The sequence below is a fragment of the Hemibagrus wyckioides genome, linkage group LG15 (assembly GCF_019097595.1).
Source record: "Hemibagrus wyckioides isolate EC202008001 linkage group LG15, SWU_Hwy_1.0, whole genome shotgun sequence".
Lineage (NCBI taxonomy): Eukaryota > Metazoa > Chordata > Actinopteri > Siluriformes > Bagridae > Hemibagrus > Hemibagrus wyckioides.
In genome coordinates this window covers 21,169,651-21,192,882 of record NC_080724.1, presented here as the reverse complement: position 1 = coordinate 21,192,882, position 23,232 = coordinate 21,169,651, and the positions used below count along the sequence as shown (strand labels likewise).

At 40.0% G+C, this 23,232-nt stretch overlaps 1 long non-coding RNA gene across 1 annotated transcript in view; it reads left to right on the top strand.

The window, feature by feature from the left end:
• Positions 1-18,740: 18,740 nt before the first annotated feature.
• LOC131365493 (uncharacterized) overlaps positions 18,741-23,232 on the top strand; it is a 72,682-nt gene continuing 68,190 nt past the window's right edge. The window contains exons 1-2 of the long non-coding RNA XR_009206695.1: positions 18,741-19,261; positions 19,381-19,515. This is a non-coding gene — a long non-coding RNA (uncharacterized LOC131365493). The remainder of the gene's footprint in view (positions 19,262-19,380; positions 19,516-23,232) is intronic.

Below are 23,232 nucleotides of genomic sequence, written 5' to 3'. Positions count from 1 at the left end.
GAGAGAGATACTAACTTCAACCCAACTCAGTCTGAGAGTGACGAATCTTTAATCTATCTGTCTGTCTGTCTATCTGTCTGTCTGTCTGTCTGTCTATCTATCTATCTATCTATCTATCTATCTATCTATCTATCTATCTATCTATCTATCTATCTATCCATCCCTGTCCACCTCCTCTCTCTCTCTTATTGTGTCTATCTATCTATCTGTCTGTCTGTCTATCTGTCTATCTATCTATTATTATTAATAGCAATAATAATAATAATAACAAACATATATTTAAATAATATGACATGAGCAAGAACAGGGTTAGATACGGTTAGAATATTAGCATGGCTGTGATTCGCAGTGAATGGTCAACACAACTCTTTACCTCCAACACGTGAGAAACACTTCACGGTATCAACAATTCCACGTCTTTTTAAGGATGAACCGAGTCCATGTGTATGAGCTGTTGCTATAGCAATGTATTAAAGTGAGGGTTTTAATGCAGCTACAATATCGCTTTTAGACAACAGTTTATGAATATGAATGAAAAAATGAATATGGATTAAGTGGCATTTTAGACACAAAAAAAGCTAAAAATTTTCCGCTTGCTTCACTAGCAAAGAAGCCGCACCCTCACTACAGCACACCGGCTAGTTGCCTAGCTAGCTCACATGGATGTGTACATTCAGTTGAAATAGGTGTCATGTCAATACGATGTCACTAACATTAGCATATACGCACTCTTAGAACCTGAATGATAGAGTGGACCTTTCTTGACTAGCGTACACTTCCAACTGACCTGCTTTATACAACGTCTTTATTATCATTAACTGCTCCCACTTTCCTTTTCGATGACGTAGCTCACAAATCCAAAATCCTTTCTCACTTGAAACTGTCTGATTGGTCTAGAGCTCTTTTTTTATGCTAAAAGATTATGGATGTCAGTACTCAGGCTACAATTCCATGTGCTAGCAAAATTCAGAAGTGTAAAAGATTGGACACCAGAGGCACATTTATGGCTGCGAAAGAGCTACAGATAGCAGATTTCAGTAATGGGGCCGATACATTCTGAGGTAAAAGATGAGAAGGGAGCCACGGAAGGTTGTAGATGGAGAACAGAGGTGTGTGAATAGAGAGAGAGAGAGAGAGAGAGAGAGAGAGAGAGATGGATACTGAGTCATGCAGACATTATACATGACGAGAAGAGAAAAAAATGAAGGGTGAATGTGAGAGATATGACATTCGCACCAAGACGGAAAGCAAGAGAGAGAGAGAGAGAGAGAGAGAGAATGATGAGGTAAAGATACGGGCTGATGAACACAGGAGTGAGATGTACAATGAACAAAGAGAGAGAGAGAGAGAGAGAGAGAGAGATGAAATGTCTGAAAGCCTCTATCACTCTGCTGCTGTCTGCGATGCAGAAACACAAGAGTGAGATTAGACTGTATTAATTACCTCCTTGTGACAGAAGAGAATATCACTGTCACACCCTGCTACTCCCATTGCTTCAGCTAACGCTACAAACTGAGTGCTAGCACACTACCATGCTAGTGAATGCTACCTGTGTTCATAATTAGCCTTTGGTTTAGCAGTCAAATAATAAACTAGCCATTTTCTGATATCTGACATCACAACGTATCACTCTTATTACACCAAACGCACGTCTTTATTCAACTTCAAACCAAACCGACAAAGTTAGCAAATGTGTTAAAGTTTATACAGCGCTAAGTCATCGTTTCTATAGTAACGACTCATTCACAGACTCAAATTCCAAGCGAAGATGAATGGACATGAGCAATCAATAACCTGCTCACAAGGTCTCAACTGTGAGCGATTTAGCTGTAAAGTCTTTTTTATAACGAACTTAACGCTAGCTCCGTCTCTTAAACTTTAAAGTCACCTTGAAAGCATTCGAGCGATTCCATATGGTGTGTAAAGACGTACACACATCACCTTCACCATCAGTTAGCAGCAGGTGAACAGCCCTGAGGTGGAAAAATGCTCCTCTGAAAAGTGTCTGGTTAAAGTAATGCGAACAAAATCAAACTATTACGTTTCCAAATGAATAAAGAGCAGCTTTTTATTCGGCGGGAAAATAGAATTTGTCAAGTTCAGGAAAGATGTGGCCTGTGAACTAACAGCTACTGTTGAGCAAGACATGCCTCCAAGGGGTGGGGCAAGCATTCCACTGGATGAAAACAATACTTCTACAAAATGAAGAAGTATCTATCTATCTATCTATCTATCTATCTATCTATCTATCTATCTATCTATCTATCTATCTATCTATCTATCTATCTATCTATCTATCTATCTATCTATCTATCTCTGTCCACCTCCTCTCTCTCTCTCTTTCTCTTATTGTGTCTATCTATCTATCTGTAAAAATATATATTTCCCTTGATCTATAAAAACATTTGCAAAGTTCTTTTTTTCTTTGCATTTATTTCTCGATCATTCTGGAGCATCAGCGTCTGTTCGCAATCTTCATTTTCGAGTTTGAGTTTTAAACAAACTTTTCTCCTGACTGGAATCGCTTTCTCAGGACGAACGATCAACATCAGAGTTACAGCTGAGTTTTGGAAAAAAAAAAAGAAGCCACACTGCATGCACCACTTCCAGAAGATGGAACGGCCCGAGAGCGTCTTTAATGTCCTTTGATTGAGAGAGAACTTTTGTGTGACTTGGCTCTGGGGGAAGGGGGGGTTCTCTCCGTCGGGGATACAAAGCAACTTGAGCTGTCCATGATGAAGAATCCGAGCTCTAAAACTACACCACAGAGACCCTTCACACTCCATCAGTCTCACCACGCTGTAGTCGCTCCTCAGCTCTGCTGCTCTGTCGAGTCTGGAGCTGAAGAACTCCAGACTTCTGGGCAATATCAACTTGAAACATTAAAATATGTTAAACAAATAGCTAAGCCAGATTTGCACTAAACTGAGGTAACTAGCATTATACTACTTAATGCTGCTAAATAGCTACTAACATGTTTGTTTGAGCTGAATGACTTTAGCTAGCATCTTTATTCTACCCAATGTTGCTAAATAACTAGCTAACTTAAATGTGAACTAAATTGAGGTAACTAGCATTCCTTATATTTCTTAATTCTGCTAAATATCTCCTAACATACAGTTTGTTTAAGCTGAATCACTTCAGCTACCATCCTTTAATTTACCTAATGTTGGCTAGCTGGCTAACTGGCTCCTGGACATTCTGACCAACAGGCCCCAGCATGTTCGGATAGATCGCCAGTGCTCTTCCACCCTCATCCTTGGCACCGGAGTACCACAAGGCTGTGTGCTGAGTCCCTTCCTCTACTCTCTCTTCACCTATGACTGCAAGCCTGTACATAGTTCCAACACAATTATCAAGTTTGCAGATGACATCACGGTGACTGGACTCATCAAAGACAACGATGAGTCAGCTTATAGAGAGGCGGTCTAGCTGAGTGGTGTGCTGGCAACAACCTGCTGCTCAACACTACGAAGACCAAGGAGCTCATAGTGGACTTCAGGAAGAAGAAAGGTGACACACACCTATTCATCTCAATGGAAAGGTGGTGGACTGTGTCACTAGCTTCAAATTCCTGGGAATCCACATCTCCGAGGATCTCTCCTGGACTACCAACAGCTCCAGTCTGGTCAAGAAGTCTCACCAGCGCCTCTTCTTCCTGAGGGCTCTGAGGAAGAACCATCTCTCTTCAGACATCCTGGTGAACTTCTACCGTTGCACCATCGAGAGCATCCTGACCAGCTGTATCACTGTCTGGTATGAGAACTGCACTGTGTCAGCCCGGAAAGTGCTGCAGAGGGTGGTGAAAACTGCCCAATGCATCGTACGAGTTCCACTTCCTAAGATCGAGGACATTTACAGGAAGCGGTGTCTCACCAGAACACGCAAAATCATAAAGGACTTTTATCACCCTGCCAATAGACTCTTTGCCCTCCTGCCTTCTGGGAGGCGCTACAGGAGCCTCCGGACCAAGACTAGCAGGTTTAGGAACAGCTTTTTCCCCACAGCTGTTTCTTTGCTGAACTCTGCCTCCACCGATCACACACACATTGACTGAACACATTATTATCAGTGTATATAACCTTTTCTGTATATAACCCTTTCTGTGCACAGTTTACACGTACAAATTATTTACTACAGTATGCAATATCTTCCTCATTGCACACATCTAAATCATTGCACTCACTGTACATAACTCCTCTGTATACTGTTTACATATTTAATTATTATCATGGTATACAATACCTTCTTTATTGCACCACTACAATCATTTGCTCATTTGCACTCATTGCATTTACCTCCCACTGTATACTGTTTATATACTGTTATATATGCAAATTATTTATATATTATTGTATATTGTTTATATATGCAAATTATTTATTGTTATATACTTATTATATATGCTAATTATTTGCACTGCAAAAATGCACTTCTGGTTAGATGCTAACTGTATTTCGTTGCCTTGTACCCACATGTGCAGTGACAAAGTTGAATCTAATCTAATCTAATCTAATCTAATCTAATCTAATCTAATCTAATCTAGATAACATAAATTTGGATTAAACTGAGGTAACTGTCTAAGTGTTGATCCCAAACTTCTCATGAACTTTAAAGGATAAAACTGAAAGATGTTAAATATGTTTAAATGTAAATATTTATCATGTGTTTAGAGAATCTGGTGCTAGTTTGTTGAGAACTGCTGAGGAGACGTTGTTATTGCTAGTTTAGAAACTGATGATGTTTAAATGAAAGAAGAAAAAAAATCATTTTTTAACTGTCAGCTTTGTACTTGCTCTTCATTTGTTTAATGATGATATTTTTATAAGCATTTTGTTGGAACCTGTTTTAGAAATGTGTGTTTATTTATGCAGATTAGGCTCGGGTGAAAACGCTCCCGGGAAATAATTGTGTTTGAGAATTGTTCCTTAATTGTTGTATTGCAACACTATGAACTGTTTATGTGTTTAACTGTTTAACTAAATTAATTTTTTATTTTCATTTCAATTATATAATATATTTGTTTTAATTTTATGATATAAAGTATAATTTATAAAAATGTATTTCAATTTATTTATTTATATTAAAAGAACATTGCTTTAGAAATGTGACATTTTTGTTTCTTATTCTATATATATTAATGAACATTTTTTATTCTATATATATTAATGAACATGTTTTTGCTTTAGAAATGTGAAATTTTTGTTTTTTATTATAGAAAATATTAGATTTTTCCTAAAAAAAAATCCATATGTTTCAACTCAGATAGGTTTATCAGTTTTTTAAGGAATATTTAATACCAAATGATTTGACTATGAAGTGGGTGGAGCTAAAGCCTTCTTCAAAGTTGTTTATGGTGATTGTGAGTGAACACAAAACATGTACAGTGAACTAAACTGCGTTGAATCTGAGCCAGACCAAAACTGGGACATCTGCCTTTACATGCACATGAATGTAATATGGAGTTGTCCTGCCTTTTGCAGCTATAACAGCTTCAACTCTTCTGGGAAGGCTTTCCACAAGGTTTAGGAGTGTGTTTATGGGAATTTTTGACCGTTCCACTAGAAGCGCATTTGTGAGGTCAGGCACTGATGCTGGACGAGAAGGCCTGGCTTGCAGTCTCCACTCTAATTCATCCCAAAGGTGTTCTATGGGGTTGAGGTCAGAACTCTGTGAAGTTCCATCCATGTCTTTATGGACCTTGCTTTGTGCACTGGTGTACAGTCATGTTGGAACAGGAAGGGGTCATCCCCAAACTGTTCCCATAAAGTTGGGAGCATGAAATTGTCCAGAATGTCTTGGTATGAAGCTGAAGCATTAAGAGTTCCTTTCACTGAAACTGAGGGCCCGAGCCCAACCCCTGAAATACAACACCTGAATTCATTGATTTGGTTTGAGGGGTATCCCAAAACCTTTGGCAATACAGTGTACCTGTGGAGAAATAAATTACGGATGTGTTACAGAGACAACGTTCGGGTCATTCAGAGCTGAAATTAGCTGACATCAAAACGTCAACGATAAAATGATTGATGTGTGTCATGCTGAAGGAAAATGGGGCTGCTAATGTTCTACTGTGAGTCTGTTCTATCTGTAAGTTACACACACACACACACACACACACACACACACACATACCTACCTACCTGGGGTTTATTTTAAAACAAGTGTAAAAGAGGTTTTAGCTGGACAGAACAAAGTCGCCAGAACAACTGCAGACTTCTGATCTGAAAATCTGGACAGTGTGGATTAAAGAAAAGAAGAAAAAAAGAAAAAAGAATAGAAGTTTGGAAAAGCAGCCCCAGAGCAAAGCTTCTCCATCGTGATTATCTTCCCATGTTCCGCTTCATCAGAACTGACAGGACACATCTGGGGACGGCCTCCGTGGCTCTCTGATGTGAATATTTCAGCTCGCGCATTAATAAATGCAACATCTGGCCAGGGGGAGGGTTTTTTTTTGGCGTTTATTTTATATATTTATTCATTTTTGAGGTCGGAACAGAACTCGCTGGCCGTATTGTACAAGGAAGAGATGAGAAAACAGGAAGTGAGGTGTGTTTCTAAAGACTACTGTCCTGCTAATTCTGCTAATGTGGTAATATTTCGAAGAAGAGAAGCATAAAGAAACACCAGGCTAACAGACGCCGTCATGTGGAGCATCCAAAGCTACGCACCTCGATAGCCTTCAAATCAAATCAGAGCAGAGAAATGACAAAAACATACGATTAGCAAGTCACTTGCTCTGCAAGCTAGCAAGGAAAACAAGCTAACATTGCGTATTATTAGCCAGCTAGTAAAATAAACAAACAAGGCTTATTAAATTTATCCCAAGTTGTTGTTAGCTAATGTTTTAGCAACATTAAGTAGAATAAAGAATGCTGGCTAATGTAATTTAGCTTGAGTGACCAGTTTGTTAGTAAATATTTAGCAGTATTAAGAATAAAACAATGCTACTTACCTCAGTTTAATCCTTATTACTAACAGTAAATAATGTAAAAGATGCTAGCTAATGTCATTTAAGCTAAACTTTTAGGATGTTTGGAGATATTTAGCAGCAAGGAATGCTGGTTACCTCAGCTCAGTTTAGTCCAAATTTATGTTAGCTAGCTGTTTTTAGCGAATAAGGACGCTACCTATTTGGCAACATGAGTTTGAATAAGAGAGGCTAGCTAATGTAATTTAGCTTAAACTTTCAGTGTGTTAGCAAGCATTATATGGAACTCTAGCATCCTTAGTTTAATCCACATTGTCCATATATGTTTGCTAACTTGCAGCAATGTTAACTAGACTAATAAATGTTAGCTAATGAATTCTTTGTACTTAGGTATTTAGCAATGTTATCTAATGTAAGCAAATGCTAATGTAATTTAACCCAAATGGTTCTTAGCATTCTTAAGCATTCCTTAATATAAGCCAGCTAACTTGAACTATTGTCCTAAAGATGTTAAGTAGCTAAGATTCACAAATGAGCTAGCTAGCATTCACTGATAGAAGCTAGATAAGTTAGCAAAGTTGTTTGTCTACAAATTCCGAAAAAGTATAGCAAAGTTATGTACTAATATAGCTACTAATATAGCTAGCCAGTATAGCAAAGTTATCTACTAATATAACTAGCCAGCCTGTCTAGCTTGCTACAAGTTCCTGTACTCATGCCTGCCATAAGATAGCTAACAGATTGGCTAACAGAAGCTAGCTAACACCATCTATCATGCTGAAGGTGGCTGTATTGAGGACTGCAGTAACATGAGGTAGTTAAGATTAGAGCTAATATCACTAGCTAACCTCCAAAGATCCCTGTATCGGTGCCTACAATAAAACAAGGTTGTTAGCATTTATTGATATAAACTAGCACAAGCTAGCTAACTTCATCTATCACTTTAAAGGTGACTGTATTCATCCTCACAGAAATATTTGCTTGCTAATATTTACAACTATATAGCCTAATTTTCTCTAAGCAACTTTACTGATGTCTCAGATAATTTGTAAAGGTATATAAGCAAACTTATTTGCTAATATTACTAGCTAACATCTTAAGATTCCAGTATTGTTGCCTACCATAAAACAAGCTAGCTAGCTAGCATTCGCTGATAGACGCTAGCAATCTTAATTTATCACTTCTTCTAATATTTTAAGGCTGAATGTACTAACTGAGGTTTCCAGTAACAACATCTAGCTATGTTTTGCTAATATAGCCGTCTAGCCCGTTTTAGCATTCTGTGTAGATGTGATTCTATACTCTTTGAGTGAACTTTTTTCCTTTCCTGCACTGATTAGCTTTGACAATGCAGCCGATTTTTATTTCATCCTAAGCGTATTGACGTGATCTCGTTAAAACCAGTTGGCCGGTGAAGCCGCTGGAGGAGAGACTGGCAGAGCTGTTTCTCGCCAAGATCAGAGGATCTGTGCCAGGAGTAAATGTTCATGAGTCTGGAGTGTCTGTGCAGAACTTCTTGCTCGAGCGGAGAGGAAAAAGTGATTCCTCCAGTCTGTTTGGAAAGTTCAAGAAGTCCTGAAGGACACGAGCAGGAGTGTGGATCCATACAGTGTCGTAGTGTGTGCAGCATGTTAAATACGTAGAAGGCAGAGCTAGAGAAACCTGGAAGCTAATACACACACACACACTCTCTACTTTACTCTACTATTTATCCATGAGCAGATAGATCAGGTGTGATCTCATCACTCCTCCCAGCAGCCCTATTTAACTATTTATAAACATCCTGGACAGATTCGTTTCTCATCATTAAAGAGTTCTCAGTATTTAAGGGTTAAATCTCACGTTTTACCAAAGGGAGATGAGTTTAAATCTAAATTGCTTCCTTTAATGTCAAGGATTTTATTTATGAGGTAATGATTTACTGAGTTTCTGAGAAAAGTTTGAGCAGAAGCTGCTGCCCTGTGAAACAGATCAGGAAGGAAAGAAAGTTTCACTTCAAATCGTTAACAACTCGTTCACACGTACACCGAGCAAACACGCTAGCTCGATGATCGAACATCATACACCGATCAGCCGTAACATTATGACCAGTGAGAGGTGAAGTGAATAAGACTGATGATCTCCTCATCATGGTACCTGTTAGTGGGTGGGATATATTAGGCAGCAAGTGAACAAGTTTCCTCAAAGTTGATGTTAGAAGCAGGAAAAATGGACAAGCGTAAGGATTTTTGAGTTTGACGAAAGGCCAAATTGTGATGGCTAGACCACTGGATCAGAGCATCTCCAAAACTGCAGCTCTTGTGGGGTCTGCAGAGGTCAGTGTCTATCAAAAGTGGTCCAAGGAAGGAACAGTGGTTTCTTTTTTTTTTAAAAAAAAAGAAAATCACATTTTCTTTTAAATCACCTGGATGGCCAGGTGTGTGTGCATTGTTTATCTGGGGTACACACGGCATCAGGATGCACTATGGGAAGAAGGCGCGAGCCGGCGGAAGCAGTGTCATGCTTTGGTCAATGTTCTGCTGGGAAACCTTGGGTCCTGCCATCCATGTGGATGTTACTTTGACACGTACCACCTACGCATTCTTGCAGACCTTTCATGGAAACGGTATTCCCTGATGGCTGTGGCTTCTTTCAGCAGGATAATGCACCGTGCCACAAAGCAAAAATGGTTCAGGAATGGTTTGATGAACACAACAACCAGTTTGAGGTGTTGACTTGGCCTCCAAATTCCCCAGATCTCAATCCAATCCAGCGTCTGTGGGATGTGCTGAACAAACAAGTCCGATACATGGAGGCTCCACCTTGCAACTTACAGGACTTAAAGGATCTGCTGCTAACATCTTGGTGCCAGATACCACAGCACACCTTCAGGGATCTAGTGGAGTCCATGCCTCGACGGGTCAAGGCTGTTTTGGCAGCAAGAGGGGGACCAACACAATATTAAGCAGGTGGTCATAATGTTATGCTTGAAGGGTGTATACTGCTATATCAAATGTATGAAGAATAAGGTTAAGGGAAATGAATAACAAAGTGATCAGTATATGTGAGGACACTGAACATGAGGTCCTTTATGTTGTAACTGATACCTAAGTGATGTGTATCATATTCTCCTGCCTCCTCGTGAAAATGTAATCCTAAAATCACGAAGTGGAATGCAATAAAACTACAAACACCTTAGCAAATGCTGCAAATTAATAACCTGGTCAGCAGCCATGATGAACACATTCATTAAACACCCCTAATGGCCATGCTCAGTGTTTTCCCATGCTTATGAAAGCAGGATTTTTCTTTAAAAGTTGTGGAGAAGCCAAAAAACTTTGAGAAAAATACTCAAACTATCTACTTTCAAAAATATGTCCATGTATGTGAACGAGACCTGAGTTTCTACAGACATTTACTCAAACTTTAAGCTTCCATGTGGGAAAAAACTCAGCATATATTCTCTACACTCTGTGTCATGTTCTATTATCTATAGTTTTTCTAAATTCAAGTTTATTTAGTTTATTTACATGCACTGTGGCAGGGTTTTCATCTCTTTTTCTCTCTCTTTTCCTATATATATATATATATATATATACTAACAAAAAGTTAAGGATATTTGGCTTTTGGGTGAAATTTATGGAAAATAAATAAATAATAAAAAGTTCACACTACAGTGATATTATATCATGAAAATAGGGCATTTAAGTAGAAGCATGCAATGGTGATTTCCTCATCTCAAACAATTTATTGAAACAAAAGCCAACAACAGTGGTGGGTATACCACAACAAAAAATGTCAACGTCTCAAATAATTTGTCATGTGCCCTTGACCATCAACTCGTCTGTTGGATCGGATCACACGGGCCAGCCTTCACTCCCCACGTGCATCAGTGAGCCTTGGCCGCCCATGACCCTGTCGCCGGTTCACCACTGTTCCTTCCTTGGACCACTTTTGATAGATACTGACCACTGCAGACCGGGAACACCCCACAAGAGCTGCAGTTTTGGAGATGCTCTGATCCAGTGGTCTAGCCATCACAATTTGGGCCTTCGTCAAACTCAAAGCTCAAATCCTTATTCTGCCCCTCCCCCTATCTATCTATCTATCTATCTATCTATCTATCTATCTATCTATCTATCTATCTATCTATCTATCTATCTATCTATCTATCTATAATATAATAAATAAATGAATAAATACATAAATACTCCACACAGGGTGGGAGGAGTCAGTGCTGACATTACTCTTCTCTCTGTACTGGACTGTACAATAAAACACACACCACAGACTACACACAATACACTCCGGTTTATACAGAACTCTCAATACACTGAGATTTGCACAGAACTCATAAACACGCAGTTTTTGCACATCGAATCGGTCTGTAACCTTAAACACTTGTCTTGTATATTACTTGTTTTTCATCTAATTCTCCATATTTATTCCTAAATCTCTGTATTTAGTATTTTTCTGATATATTTTCTTATATTGTTATATTCTGCTATATTTTGTAATAGTTTATATTTTGTTATTTGATATATTTTTTTGTTATATTTTTGTACCCTAATTTGGGTATTTTAGTATTTTTGTTAAATTCCTTCCTATTTTATCTATTACCTGTGTTTGTGGATACTGCTGGACACTGTGAATTTCCCTTTGGGATGAATAAAGTATCTATCTATCTATCTATCTATCTATCTATCTATCTATCTATATCTATCTATCTATCTATCTATCTATCTATCTATCTATCTATCTATCTATCTATCTATCTATCTATCTATCTATCTATCTATCTCCCCCATCTTTCTTTCTTTCTTTCGTTCGTTCTTTCTTTCTTTCTTTCTTTCTTTCTTTCTTTCTTTCTTTCTTTCTTTCTTTCTTTCTTTCTTTCGTTCTTTCTTTCTTTCTTTCTTTCTTTCTTTCTTTCTTTCTTTCTTTCTTTCCTTTTAACCTGCTGGTGTGTGTTTTATTCCTGTCATGTTGGGACTCAAGACCAGATACATGCCATGAAGACACAACTGCAGGACATTTTCCTTTATTAAAAAAACAACAGTGAAAATCCAAAACATTGCAAAAGGCAGCTCAGTAACAGAAGCATGAGGTGGAGATTCGTGACATTTCCTGCTATTTCACATCCTTAGCAGATCCTGGGTTTGAGTTTAGTTTCTCTGATTGAACTATGATCATCGATTTCCCTGTTTTTGTGTCTGTGTTTGTGATCCGAGCCCTGCTGTGGACTCTCCAGACCTCGGACAAGCTCCTATTAAACCGACTGCCATCGCATTCACTCGTCTCGAGCTCCCTGCAGTTCCAGAGTCTTTGAGAAACACTCTTTTTCTCAAGACTTTGAGAGAGCATGGAGTGCAGGGATTCTCAGAGAACGCTCCCTGGCGTTTTTCGCTCTGTATCTCTCCCTGAAGGTCAATATGTGTGTTTGTGTCTTATCACCTTTCGAGTGTGCTTTATTGTTTTCTTGCTAAAAACTCTGTTTTTTACTGGCACTGACTCCCTCTCTCTCTCTCTCTCTCTCTCTCTCTCTCTCTCTCTGGCTCACTTTGCTCTGCCTGGTTTAACTTTTCACATCACTCATCATGAGGCTGGATTTATCTGCAAATCCTTCATAATCTTTGCTTTTCCTATTTTCATGCGTGTTTTATTGTTGCTAAGGAGTAAGACGAAGGTAGTCATTATCATTTCATTTCAAGCAAAGTGGAAATTCTTTGATAATGTCTTTTCTCTTACATATACTAAGCTGAATGAAAAACATCCACATATTGTTTTAGTTGATCTGTAATCAGTATTTTGATGAAATGTTTATGTAAGTTTATACATAGTGCATAGTTGATTTCTCCATTCTGATCTATTACAACATCTACAAATTATAGGTTTACATTAAAGCCTTTGTTTTAATACTTTATTGTTTCTATAGTTAAGTTGCCTTTATTTGTCACATATACATTACAGCACAGTGAAATTCTTTCTTTGTATATCCCATCCTTGGGGGTTGGGGTCAGAGCTCAGGGTCAGCCATGATACAGCGCCCCTGGAGCAGGGTGGGTTAAGGGCCTTGTATATATACTATATGTATATACCATATATACTATAGTTCTCTATTTATGAAAGGAGTCTCCAGTGTCAGTGATATGTAACAGATAAAGCCATATATTTAAGCTGTTTATAGTTGCTAGAATGTAAATAAGAGCAGAAAAACTTTTGGATTTTTGGATTATTCCATAACATCACATATACTGATAAAATGAATATGTAATTATTTTAATAAAATAAACAAACATTCAGGAAGTTTCATTTTATCACTCTACTCCATTGTTGAATATTTTCCCATAACTGAATAACGCAGATTATTTTATTCCTTTTTTTTTTTATTTTGCTGCTGATTTAACATAATAAGAGCCTTATATTAATCTGAGCACTTCTCAGGTGGTTAACATTCAAACAAGCTAATCTCAAGTGCTTCTGGCACTCAGTGTGAACCCTGGATTAATTCCCTGAGGAAGTGCAGTAGACTGTAAATGTGTTCTTCACAGCAGTCATGCAGATGTGTGGATGAGGTCTAGAAACTTCCATGTCATGTATAAAGATAACTAAACTTCACCATGTTGAGGAGAGCTGTGAGTCTTGGAGTCAGTATTAATCTACTGAGATCCTGGTGGAAAGACATCCTGAAGGGTCAGCAGTCCATTGCAGGGCACTCTTTCTCACATTGGGGTAATTTTAGCATAGCCACTTCAATTACTGATGCAATTTTTTGCAGAAACTCACATGTACATGAGCATACACATACAGGCAACTCAAGTTTAAGAATTGAACTGACCCTGGAGCTGTGATGTAGCAATGCTTCCCACAGCACCAACTGTGTTTTTGAAAATTATTCTAAATTATTCAAAATATCCCTCCCTGATGTATGGTCATTACTTCACCAATGCTCCAGATGAAGGAATGTCTAGCTCTTCCAGCCTAATAGGGTACATTTTGCACAGTCGGTTTCCTTACAGAATAAAAAAGCAAATTAATTCCACTTATTATGCCAACTGTCGAACTAATTGTTCATTTTAGCTGCACTGCAGATGTTTCCTTTTTCTCATTTCCTATTTCCTCGGGTTCACATTGTATTAATTCTTGTAATGCAGTCTACCATGTGCCACTCTTTTCCTATTTTGAACTCGTCCTGACATCTTGTCTGATCAATCACCTTCAGATTGTATGGAACGTAAATTCGGTCTCGGAGATCTTTATAGCTCCTGGAGTAATCTTTATACAGCAGCTGTGAGAGTGTGTGCCTGCACTTCGTTACCTCATGTCACCTTTAGACACTCTTATGGAATAACTAAAATTTGGGAGAAATTGTGTCTGCTTCCGAGTTAATGTCCAGGGTTTATGGATGTGCATTTTGTTATCCTTCACTAATCTTAAATAAAACATTTTAGGGTTGAGCCCTTACCAGGAACCAAGCCTATAGCTAACGGTTTAGTGATTAGCAAAGTTAACATTAGTGTTTTAAAGCCATGGTTAGTAAGTTTAGCCCATGAATAAGCCTGCAGTGCTCTGCAGACCTTAAATCAGGTCTCCTTATACCCTTCCCAAACCCAGTGAAACCAATTGGTTCACATTCCCCAACCCACAACAGTGAAACCTCAGCATATGAATGCCCTCCTTTATGAATTCCAAACGCTGGCTAAGTCACAAGTACATCTGGGAGCCGTTAAAAACCTCAGTGGAAAGCCAAGCAAAGCTAATCGAAACGAGTTTACGAATTTTATAATTTTATTTCAGTCAGTGAAAGCTGTTTGGAAAGAGTCAACCCATGATACCAACATCACCTTCGGCATGTGTTCAAAAGCTAGGTGATTTTTCGGGCGTTCTTTTGTTGACAGATTGGTGACGTGGGTGGTCTGAACTATTTTAAGCCCAAGCTTGGTAGCACGACTTCCTGTGAGGAGCCTTGACATGGAATGCTTGGCTTGGGTCAGTTTTTTTAAGCAGCCATACAGTTTACATACACTTTGTATTGGTCATATTTTTGGGCGGCTGGAACTTTTTATTATTATGCATTTACATTATGTCTTATGGGAAAATTCATTTTGCAATACAAACTTTCACCTTAAGAACTCGCCTCCAGAACCAATTAAATTTCTATGTCAAGGTTCCACTGTATCACTGTAACCAAACAAAGACATTTTCCATCACCAAGGCAGCTCTTACTGTACTAGTAGGACAATAATTCATGTCCCCAGTTGTCACTCAAACCAATCTAGCCTAGAGTTTCTTCCCTTCAATGCCACTCCACCCAACTGTACCACATTTCAAGTAGATCTTTATTGTCACCACAGCCATATACAATGTACAGTACACAGTGAGATGAAAAAAAACGTTTTTGTTGGCCCCAAGGTGCAAGACACATGCATGATATACACAGTGCTGACAGGATATAAATAAAGTGCAGCAGGAACAAGAAGCATGCAGGGAGGTTGAGACGGGAAACAATTGGGGTGAGTACACAGAGGGGCATGACAATAAGAAATAACAGTAACCAGAGCTGTGACTAAAATGGAACCATAGTATAAAGTGTGAAGTGTCAGTGCAGTAATAGTAACCCTAGAAGAATGAAGTTTAAGGGACAGTACAGTACAGTAATGAGTCAGTAAAATCAATTGAACAAAGTGATGGGTATGTTATTATTGATTGAAAGTGTCTGTGTGGTAGGGTGGAGTTGTTCTATAAATCCCAGGGTTATGTCTGTGGAAGGGGGCAGCAAAGTGTTCAGGAATCTGAGAGCCTGGGGGTAGATGTTACCCAGGCTGGCAGTCCTTGAGCAGCTGCTGCAGAACCTTCTTCCAGATGGCAGAGGAGCATATAGATTATGGGAGGGGTAGGTGGAATTTCTCCTAATGCTGGATGCCTTTTAAATGCTTCATCTTCAGATAGACCAACAGTTTCACACAAATCAGCTGGACAATACGTCCCAGGGGGATGTCATAGCTTAGTGGTTAAGGTGTTGGGATACTGATTGGAAGATTGCCACTTTGAATCCCAGGTCCACTGTTGGGCCCCTGAGCAAGGCCCTTAACCCTCAATTGCTCAGTTGTACTGTATAAATAAGATAAATTGTAAGTGGTGCTGGATAAGAGTGTCTGCCAAATGCCAGAAATGCCACCTCAAAATGCCCATTATTTCCCCCCAATATTAGAACTAGGACTTTAGTTCAAATACATCAGAACCAATTGGGCTACAAGTCCCTTCCCAATGCCACATTGTCCTCCACTGCCCACTGTTACTAATAGGACCACAGATTCAGACCCTCAATCATTCAGAGGCCGTTACTCATGAACAATGCCCATTGTTACTAACAGGAACATAGATCCAGAACCGCAATGCCTCTCAAACCAGTAGGACAGCATGTTCCTCCCCGAATACCAATGCAAACAATCGAAGTTACCAATGCAACCATTCCCAAACACCAATGCCACTTTGATGAATCTGACCATATTTCCCATCTTCCAAATTCACTGCTACTAACAGGCCCATAGTAACCCTGTTACTAAAAGGGTCTTCTCTTTTATCCCAGTCCAAACTAACTACGTTACAAGCCCATACCACACAGACATGCCTAAAACCACCGTAACCTTACAAACTGTACCAGAGTTCCTGCCACCAGTGTCTTCTTTACTAATACTTATCCCATCCCTAATGCCACAGAGACCACATTTTCCACCAAAAATGCCATACTAATTCTTGAACTTCCACCTTTGATTGCACTGTAACCAATCAGACCACATTCTCCACCCCCTATACTACAGACAACGTTTCCTTTACCCCAATGAGGGTAGATGATATGTCCAGTTATTGCACCCTGGGGCAAGGACTATGTCCTAGTTGGCAATGAGGTGGCATTGAGAGGAATTGTTGTCTGATTTGTTGTCTGAAGTGGGGTGAGAACTGCCATATGACTAGCTACAAAAGCAAAGGGGGTGGGAACTATGGTCTGATTGGTCAATTTAAAATATTAGAACCTACATATTTAACGTTGTAGCACAATTATTCAGAACTCTGAGTCAAGTTGTGTTCTTCCATTTCCATAGTCCTCTATCCTTAAACCCATGAACCACACTTGAGAAATTAATGTATGCAGAAATTCTCATCCTTCTCAGAAAAGAGCCCACAATTTTTTGTGTGGCAAAATCTAATAATTTTTATCCTCTCTTCATCTGCTCCCCTGCCGATTCCTCCCTCATTAACAGAGCCAGAGGAGTCGCACTATCTCCATCCATATTCCATGTCCTACATATTTTCTTTCATTTTCCCAAGGCCTTGACACTGACTGTGGTGTAGCGTGTGAGGCAAGCAGTGTGTGTATATGTGAGTAGCGTTAGAATCATGGGTCTTTTTATCCTGCAACAGTTGCCTGCTGTCAGCTTCATGATCTTGGGGGCACATCACGCAGCACAGGGAAGATGTCTTCTTTTAAATATGGAGAGCAGGGAGGGATTTTCCAAAAATGAAGTGTACACAATACCCACTTGGTGACTGAAGTTTGATTCATTGGTTTTGCACTGGAGTTAAAAAGTAATTGGGTTCCTGTTTAGCATGATGCTAACAGACAGAATGATTAAACCAATGCTGCCAGCATTTAGTGTCTCTAACAGACTTTTTGTTGCTGTTTGTGTTTGTTAGTGACATGCTGGCTTGCTGACATGGTGACACGCAAGTCAAATCTTTTCCTTTCTCAGCACTAGAAGGAAGCTTGGTTTCTCTAAACCAGAATCAGACTCAGGTAGAAGGTGTGGGTTACACTAGCGAGGAACAATTTAACCGGACCATCTGTGTTACAAGGTGTATTCTTCTCTGTAGTGTCTAAAACCTGGGGAAGTGGTAGCTTAGTGGTTGAGGCATTGGACTACTGAATGGATGGAAATGGTGAGTTTGAATCCCAGGTCCACCAAGCTGCCACTGCTGGGCCCCTGGGGAAAGCCCTTAATCCTCAGTTGCTCAGTTATATAAAAAATTAGATAAATTGTAAGTCATTCTGGATAAGGACATCTGCCAAATGACAGAAATGTAAAACCTTAACCGTGATTTTTTTCTTTCAGTAAATGGGAACTAATTATGACTAAAGTATTGAGCAGGGAATTAAAGAAACACTGGACCACATTTGGTCCATCATCGTTCAAGCCATTGTCATAATTTAAATTAGTCACTTTTCTGTATCATCCTTCATTTTTATTCAAATGTCACTTGCCGCTGAAATCCTGGCTCCACATCCTGTAAGTATGCAGTAAACAATCAATAAGAAACACTAATCGTTAGCCGTGAAGGCGATGCAACAAAGTTCCTAAAGTAACAAAAAAAGACCTGGAGGCTACCAGTAAGACAGCGAGATGGTGGTATATATTACTTTCCCTTGCCTGTGAAATTTTTTCTCTGTGTTTTTAGATTCCACACATTCGTTCCTACTTGCAGCTCGTGAGCTGGTCGATGATACCCGCTGTGCAGCTACGTGCTTGAACAACACTGGTGTTTTTGCCATTTCTATTTCAGTCCATCAAACCCTTCATGCTTGTAAAATCACAAAAAAAAGCAAAATGTTGTTTTAGATCAATTCTGACACTACAGACAGGCATTGTGCTGCAGGGTTGTATTTTAAACACAAACATTTCCCTCCAGAGTTTTATTGTACATTTGCGATAACGTGGGTGGTTCGTATACATTCTGTGGCTAGCTTGCGTGGATACTGAGCTAGCATGGAGCTAATAGAAAACCATGAGTAAAAAAGAGACGCCTACAAGATACCAACCACTGCTGTCTTGAACAATTTGAATGCGAAGCTGTTGGCTATTGTGATATTACTTTATTTTAGCATCAAAGCTCCAGCTTTAAATAAAGTAAAAAACATCAGATGCTAAACATCATGGCTGATTAAATGCTCTCGGGGTATGTTTTTTTTTCCCGGTTAGATAAGGAGGAAATTTTCTCTTGCTCCAGCGTGCTATAAAGACAGATTCATCCACTTCGTCATGACTACTGGCAAGTTCTTTATAAAAAAAGGAAGTAAAGTAGAATTAAACTTCTTACCTTGTGCAAAAGTTTGCGTTATTGATGATGGCAGATCTGGAGTGTATCATTAGAGATGTCTTACAGCTTAAGATCAGCCCTGAAGCACGATTAGATGATGAAAAATGAAGAAAAAAAAGAAGAAGAAGAAGCCGAAAGCAAGTCTCCAAAAGCAACTTTTGTAATAAAACCTAAAACACAGACTGGTGATAATTGGAGAATTTAATGACAGGAAGTTCAAAGATATGAGGGATATGGTGTCGATGCTTCCACTTTCAGGTGAGAGACCTGGTTTTTTTTTACATTTATCCCAGTTTCTGTCACTCAGCCTAATTGGAGATTAGGATTTCAAGCTTTCTGAGAATTAACAAACGGCTTCACCTGTTCAATTTGTCCAGCCGCCCGTCGGTGTCGATCCTGGCCAAAAGCGACACGACAGCCAGGAGAACAAGTCCATTTGTCACGAGCCATTTGGAGTAATTTAATCCTGTTTACACACAGCCACTGTGCTGGGCCTCGAACTTCGCCTCAAGGTGAGTGTTTTGTCCATTTTTGGTTTGGAGAGTCAGGCAATGCTGCACTCATCCCTCTGTACTCGCTGAAATAACTCCATTTTAATATTTCCTCGCTATATTTTCAAGCACACGGGCGGCCAATAATTTTGTCTGTGTGTGTGTTTCTGTGTGATGCAAGATTGTGGTTTTGTCATGAATTATTGATCTGTTGTTGGCATGGGGAAAGGGGATGAACTGTGCATGCAGGTGCTAGATAAGGCCAGATTTACGCCTTCCCCCGCCAAAGCCCACTCTGCTCAGCCAGCTCCTAAATTACATGGAAATTGAGTGGCTGTGCAAGCTAATAAAACTGCTACAGTGCCCCGAGCGGCTCACACTCCTCTCTCCGAACAGCGGGCAAGTTATAAGAAATCCACACAAGCTAAAGCGTTAGCGCCGTGTTATCAACATAGCTTCAAGATTGATGGGAGCCATACCGCATAGAAAAAAAATGAGTCAGGATGAGCGAGGGGTGGGTTTAGCTTTCGTGGCTTTAACGTAAAACATATTCAAATGAAAATGAGCCGAAACGGTTTCTGTCATGTCATGCGGCTTTGCCATCATCGTGAATATCAAAACACTCGATATTTAACAGTAAGAGTACTCAATTCTCTTCAGTGAGTGTTTTATTCTGCATGCAGTGGCAATAAGAAGAACATGTTAAACTCTGCACAAGCGGTAAACTGAGCCCTGGATCAAACAAAGGAACCCTGGAGCTGTGAGGAAGCAACGCTACATGCTGAGCCAAGATACACAAATCTTCTTAAACTATCAGGGAAACATAACAATTCTTCCAAACCCACATCAAATGCATTACAATGTTCTCAAACACACACCACAATACAACAATCCTCCCAAACACACACACCAAAACACAACAATCCTCCCAAACACCCACCAAAACACAACAATCCTCCCAAACACCCACCAAAACACAACAATCCTCCCAAACACCCACCAAAACACAACAATCCTCCCAAACACCCACCAAAACACAACAATCCTCCCAAACACACGCCACAACACAACAATCCTCCCAAACACCCACCACAACACAACAATCCTCCCAAACACACACCACAACACAACAATCCTCCCAAACACACACCAAAACATAACACTCATCTCAAACACCCACCAAAACACAACAATCCTCCCAAACACCCACCAAAACACAACAATCCTCCCAAACACACACCAAAACACAACAATCCTCCCAAACACACAACAAAACACAACAATCCTCCCAAACACCCACCAAAACACAACAATCCTCCCAAAAACCCACCAAAACACAACAATCCTCCCAAACACACACCAAAACACAACACTCATCTCAAACACACACCACAACACAACAATCCTCCCAAACACACACCAAAACACAACAATCCTCCCAAACACACAACAAAACACAACAATCCTCCCAAACACCCACCAAAACACAACAATCCTCCCAAACACCCACCACAACACAACAATCCTCCCAAACACACACCAAAACACAACAATCCTCCCAAACACCCACCACAACACAACAATCCTCCCAAACACACAACACAACAATCCTCCCAAACACACACCAAAACACAACACTCATCTCAAACACACACCAAAACACAACACTCATCTCAAACACACACCACAACACAACAATCCTCCCAAACACACACCACAACACAACAATCCTCCCAAACACACACCACAACACAACAATCCTCCCAAACACACACCACAACACAACAATCCTCCCAAACACACACCAAAACACAACAATCCTCCCAAACACACACCAAAACACAACAGTCATCTCAAACACACACCACAACACAACAATCCTCCCAAACACACACCACAACACTCATCTCAAACACACACCACAACACAACAATCCTCCCAAACACACACCACAACACAACAATCCTCCCAAACACACACCACAACACAACAATCCTCCCAAACACACACCACAACACAACAATCCTCCCAAACACCCACCAAAACACAACAATCCTCCCAAACACCCACCAAAACACAACAATCCTCCCAAACACCCACCAAAACACAACAATCCTCCCAAACACACAACAAAACACAACAATCCTCCCAAACACACACCAAAACACAACAATCCTCCCAAACACACAACAAAACACAACAATCCTCCCAAACACACACCACAACACAACAATCCTCCCAAAAACCCACCAAAACACAACAATCCTCCCAAACACCCACCACAACACAACAATCCTCCCAAACACACACCAAAACACAACAATCCTCCCAAACACACACCAAAACACAACAATCCTCCCAAACACACAACAAAACACAACAATCCTCCCAAACACCCACCAAAACACAACAATCCTCCCAAACACCCACCACAACACAACAATCCTCCCAAACACACACCAAAACACAACAATCCTCCCAAACACACACCAAAACACAACAATCCTCCCAAACACACACCAAAACACAACAATCCTCCCAAACACACACCACAACACAACAATCCTCCCAAACACCCACCAAAACACAACAATCCTCCCAAAAACCCACCAAAACACAACAATCCTCCCAAACACCCACCACAACACAACAATCCTCCCAAACACACACCAAAACACAACAATCCTCCCAAACACACACCAAAACACAACAATCCTCCCAAACACACACCAAAACACAACAATCCTCCCAAACACACACCAAAACACAACAATCCTCCCAAACACACACCACAACACAACAATCCTCCCAAACACACACCAAAACACAACAATCCTCCCAAACACCCACCAAAACACAACAATCCTCCCAAACACACACCACAACACAACAATCCTCCCAAACACACACCACAACACAACAATCCTCCCAAACACCCACCACAACACAACAATCCTCCCAAACACACACCAAAACACAACACTCATCTCAAACACACACCACAACACAACAATCCTCCCAAACACACACCACAACACAACAATCCTCCCAAACACACACCACAACACAACAATCCTCCCAAACACACACACCAAAACACAACAATCCTCCCAAACACACACCAAAACACAACAATCCTCCCAAACACACACCACAACACAACAATCCTCCCAAACACACGCCACAACACAACAATCCTCCCAAACACCCACCAAAACACAACAATCCTCCCAAACACCCACCAAAACACAACAATCCTCCCAAACACAACAATCCTCCCATACACACACCACAACACAACAATCCTCCCAAACACACACCACAACACAACAATCCTCCCAAACACACACACCAAAACACAACAATCCTCCCCAACACAACAATCGTCCCATTGACACACCACTACACAACAATACTCCCAAACACACACACCAAAACACAACAATCCTCCCAAACACACACCAAAACACAACACATCCTCCCAAACACACACCACAACACAACAATCCTCCCAAACACACACACCAAAACACAACAATCCTCCCAAACACACACCAAAACATAACACTCATCTCAAACACACACCACAACACAACAATCCTCCCAAACACACACCAAAACACAACACTCATCTCAAACACACACCAAAACACAACACTCATCTCAAACACACACCACAACACAACAATCCTCCCAAACACACACCACAACACAACAATCCTCCCAAACACACACCAA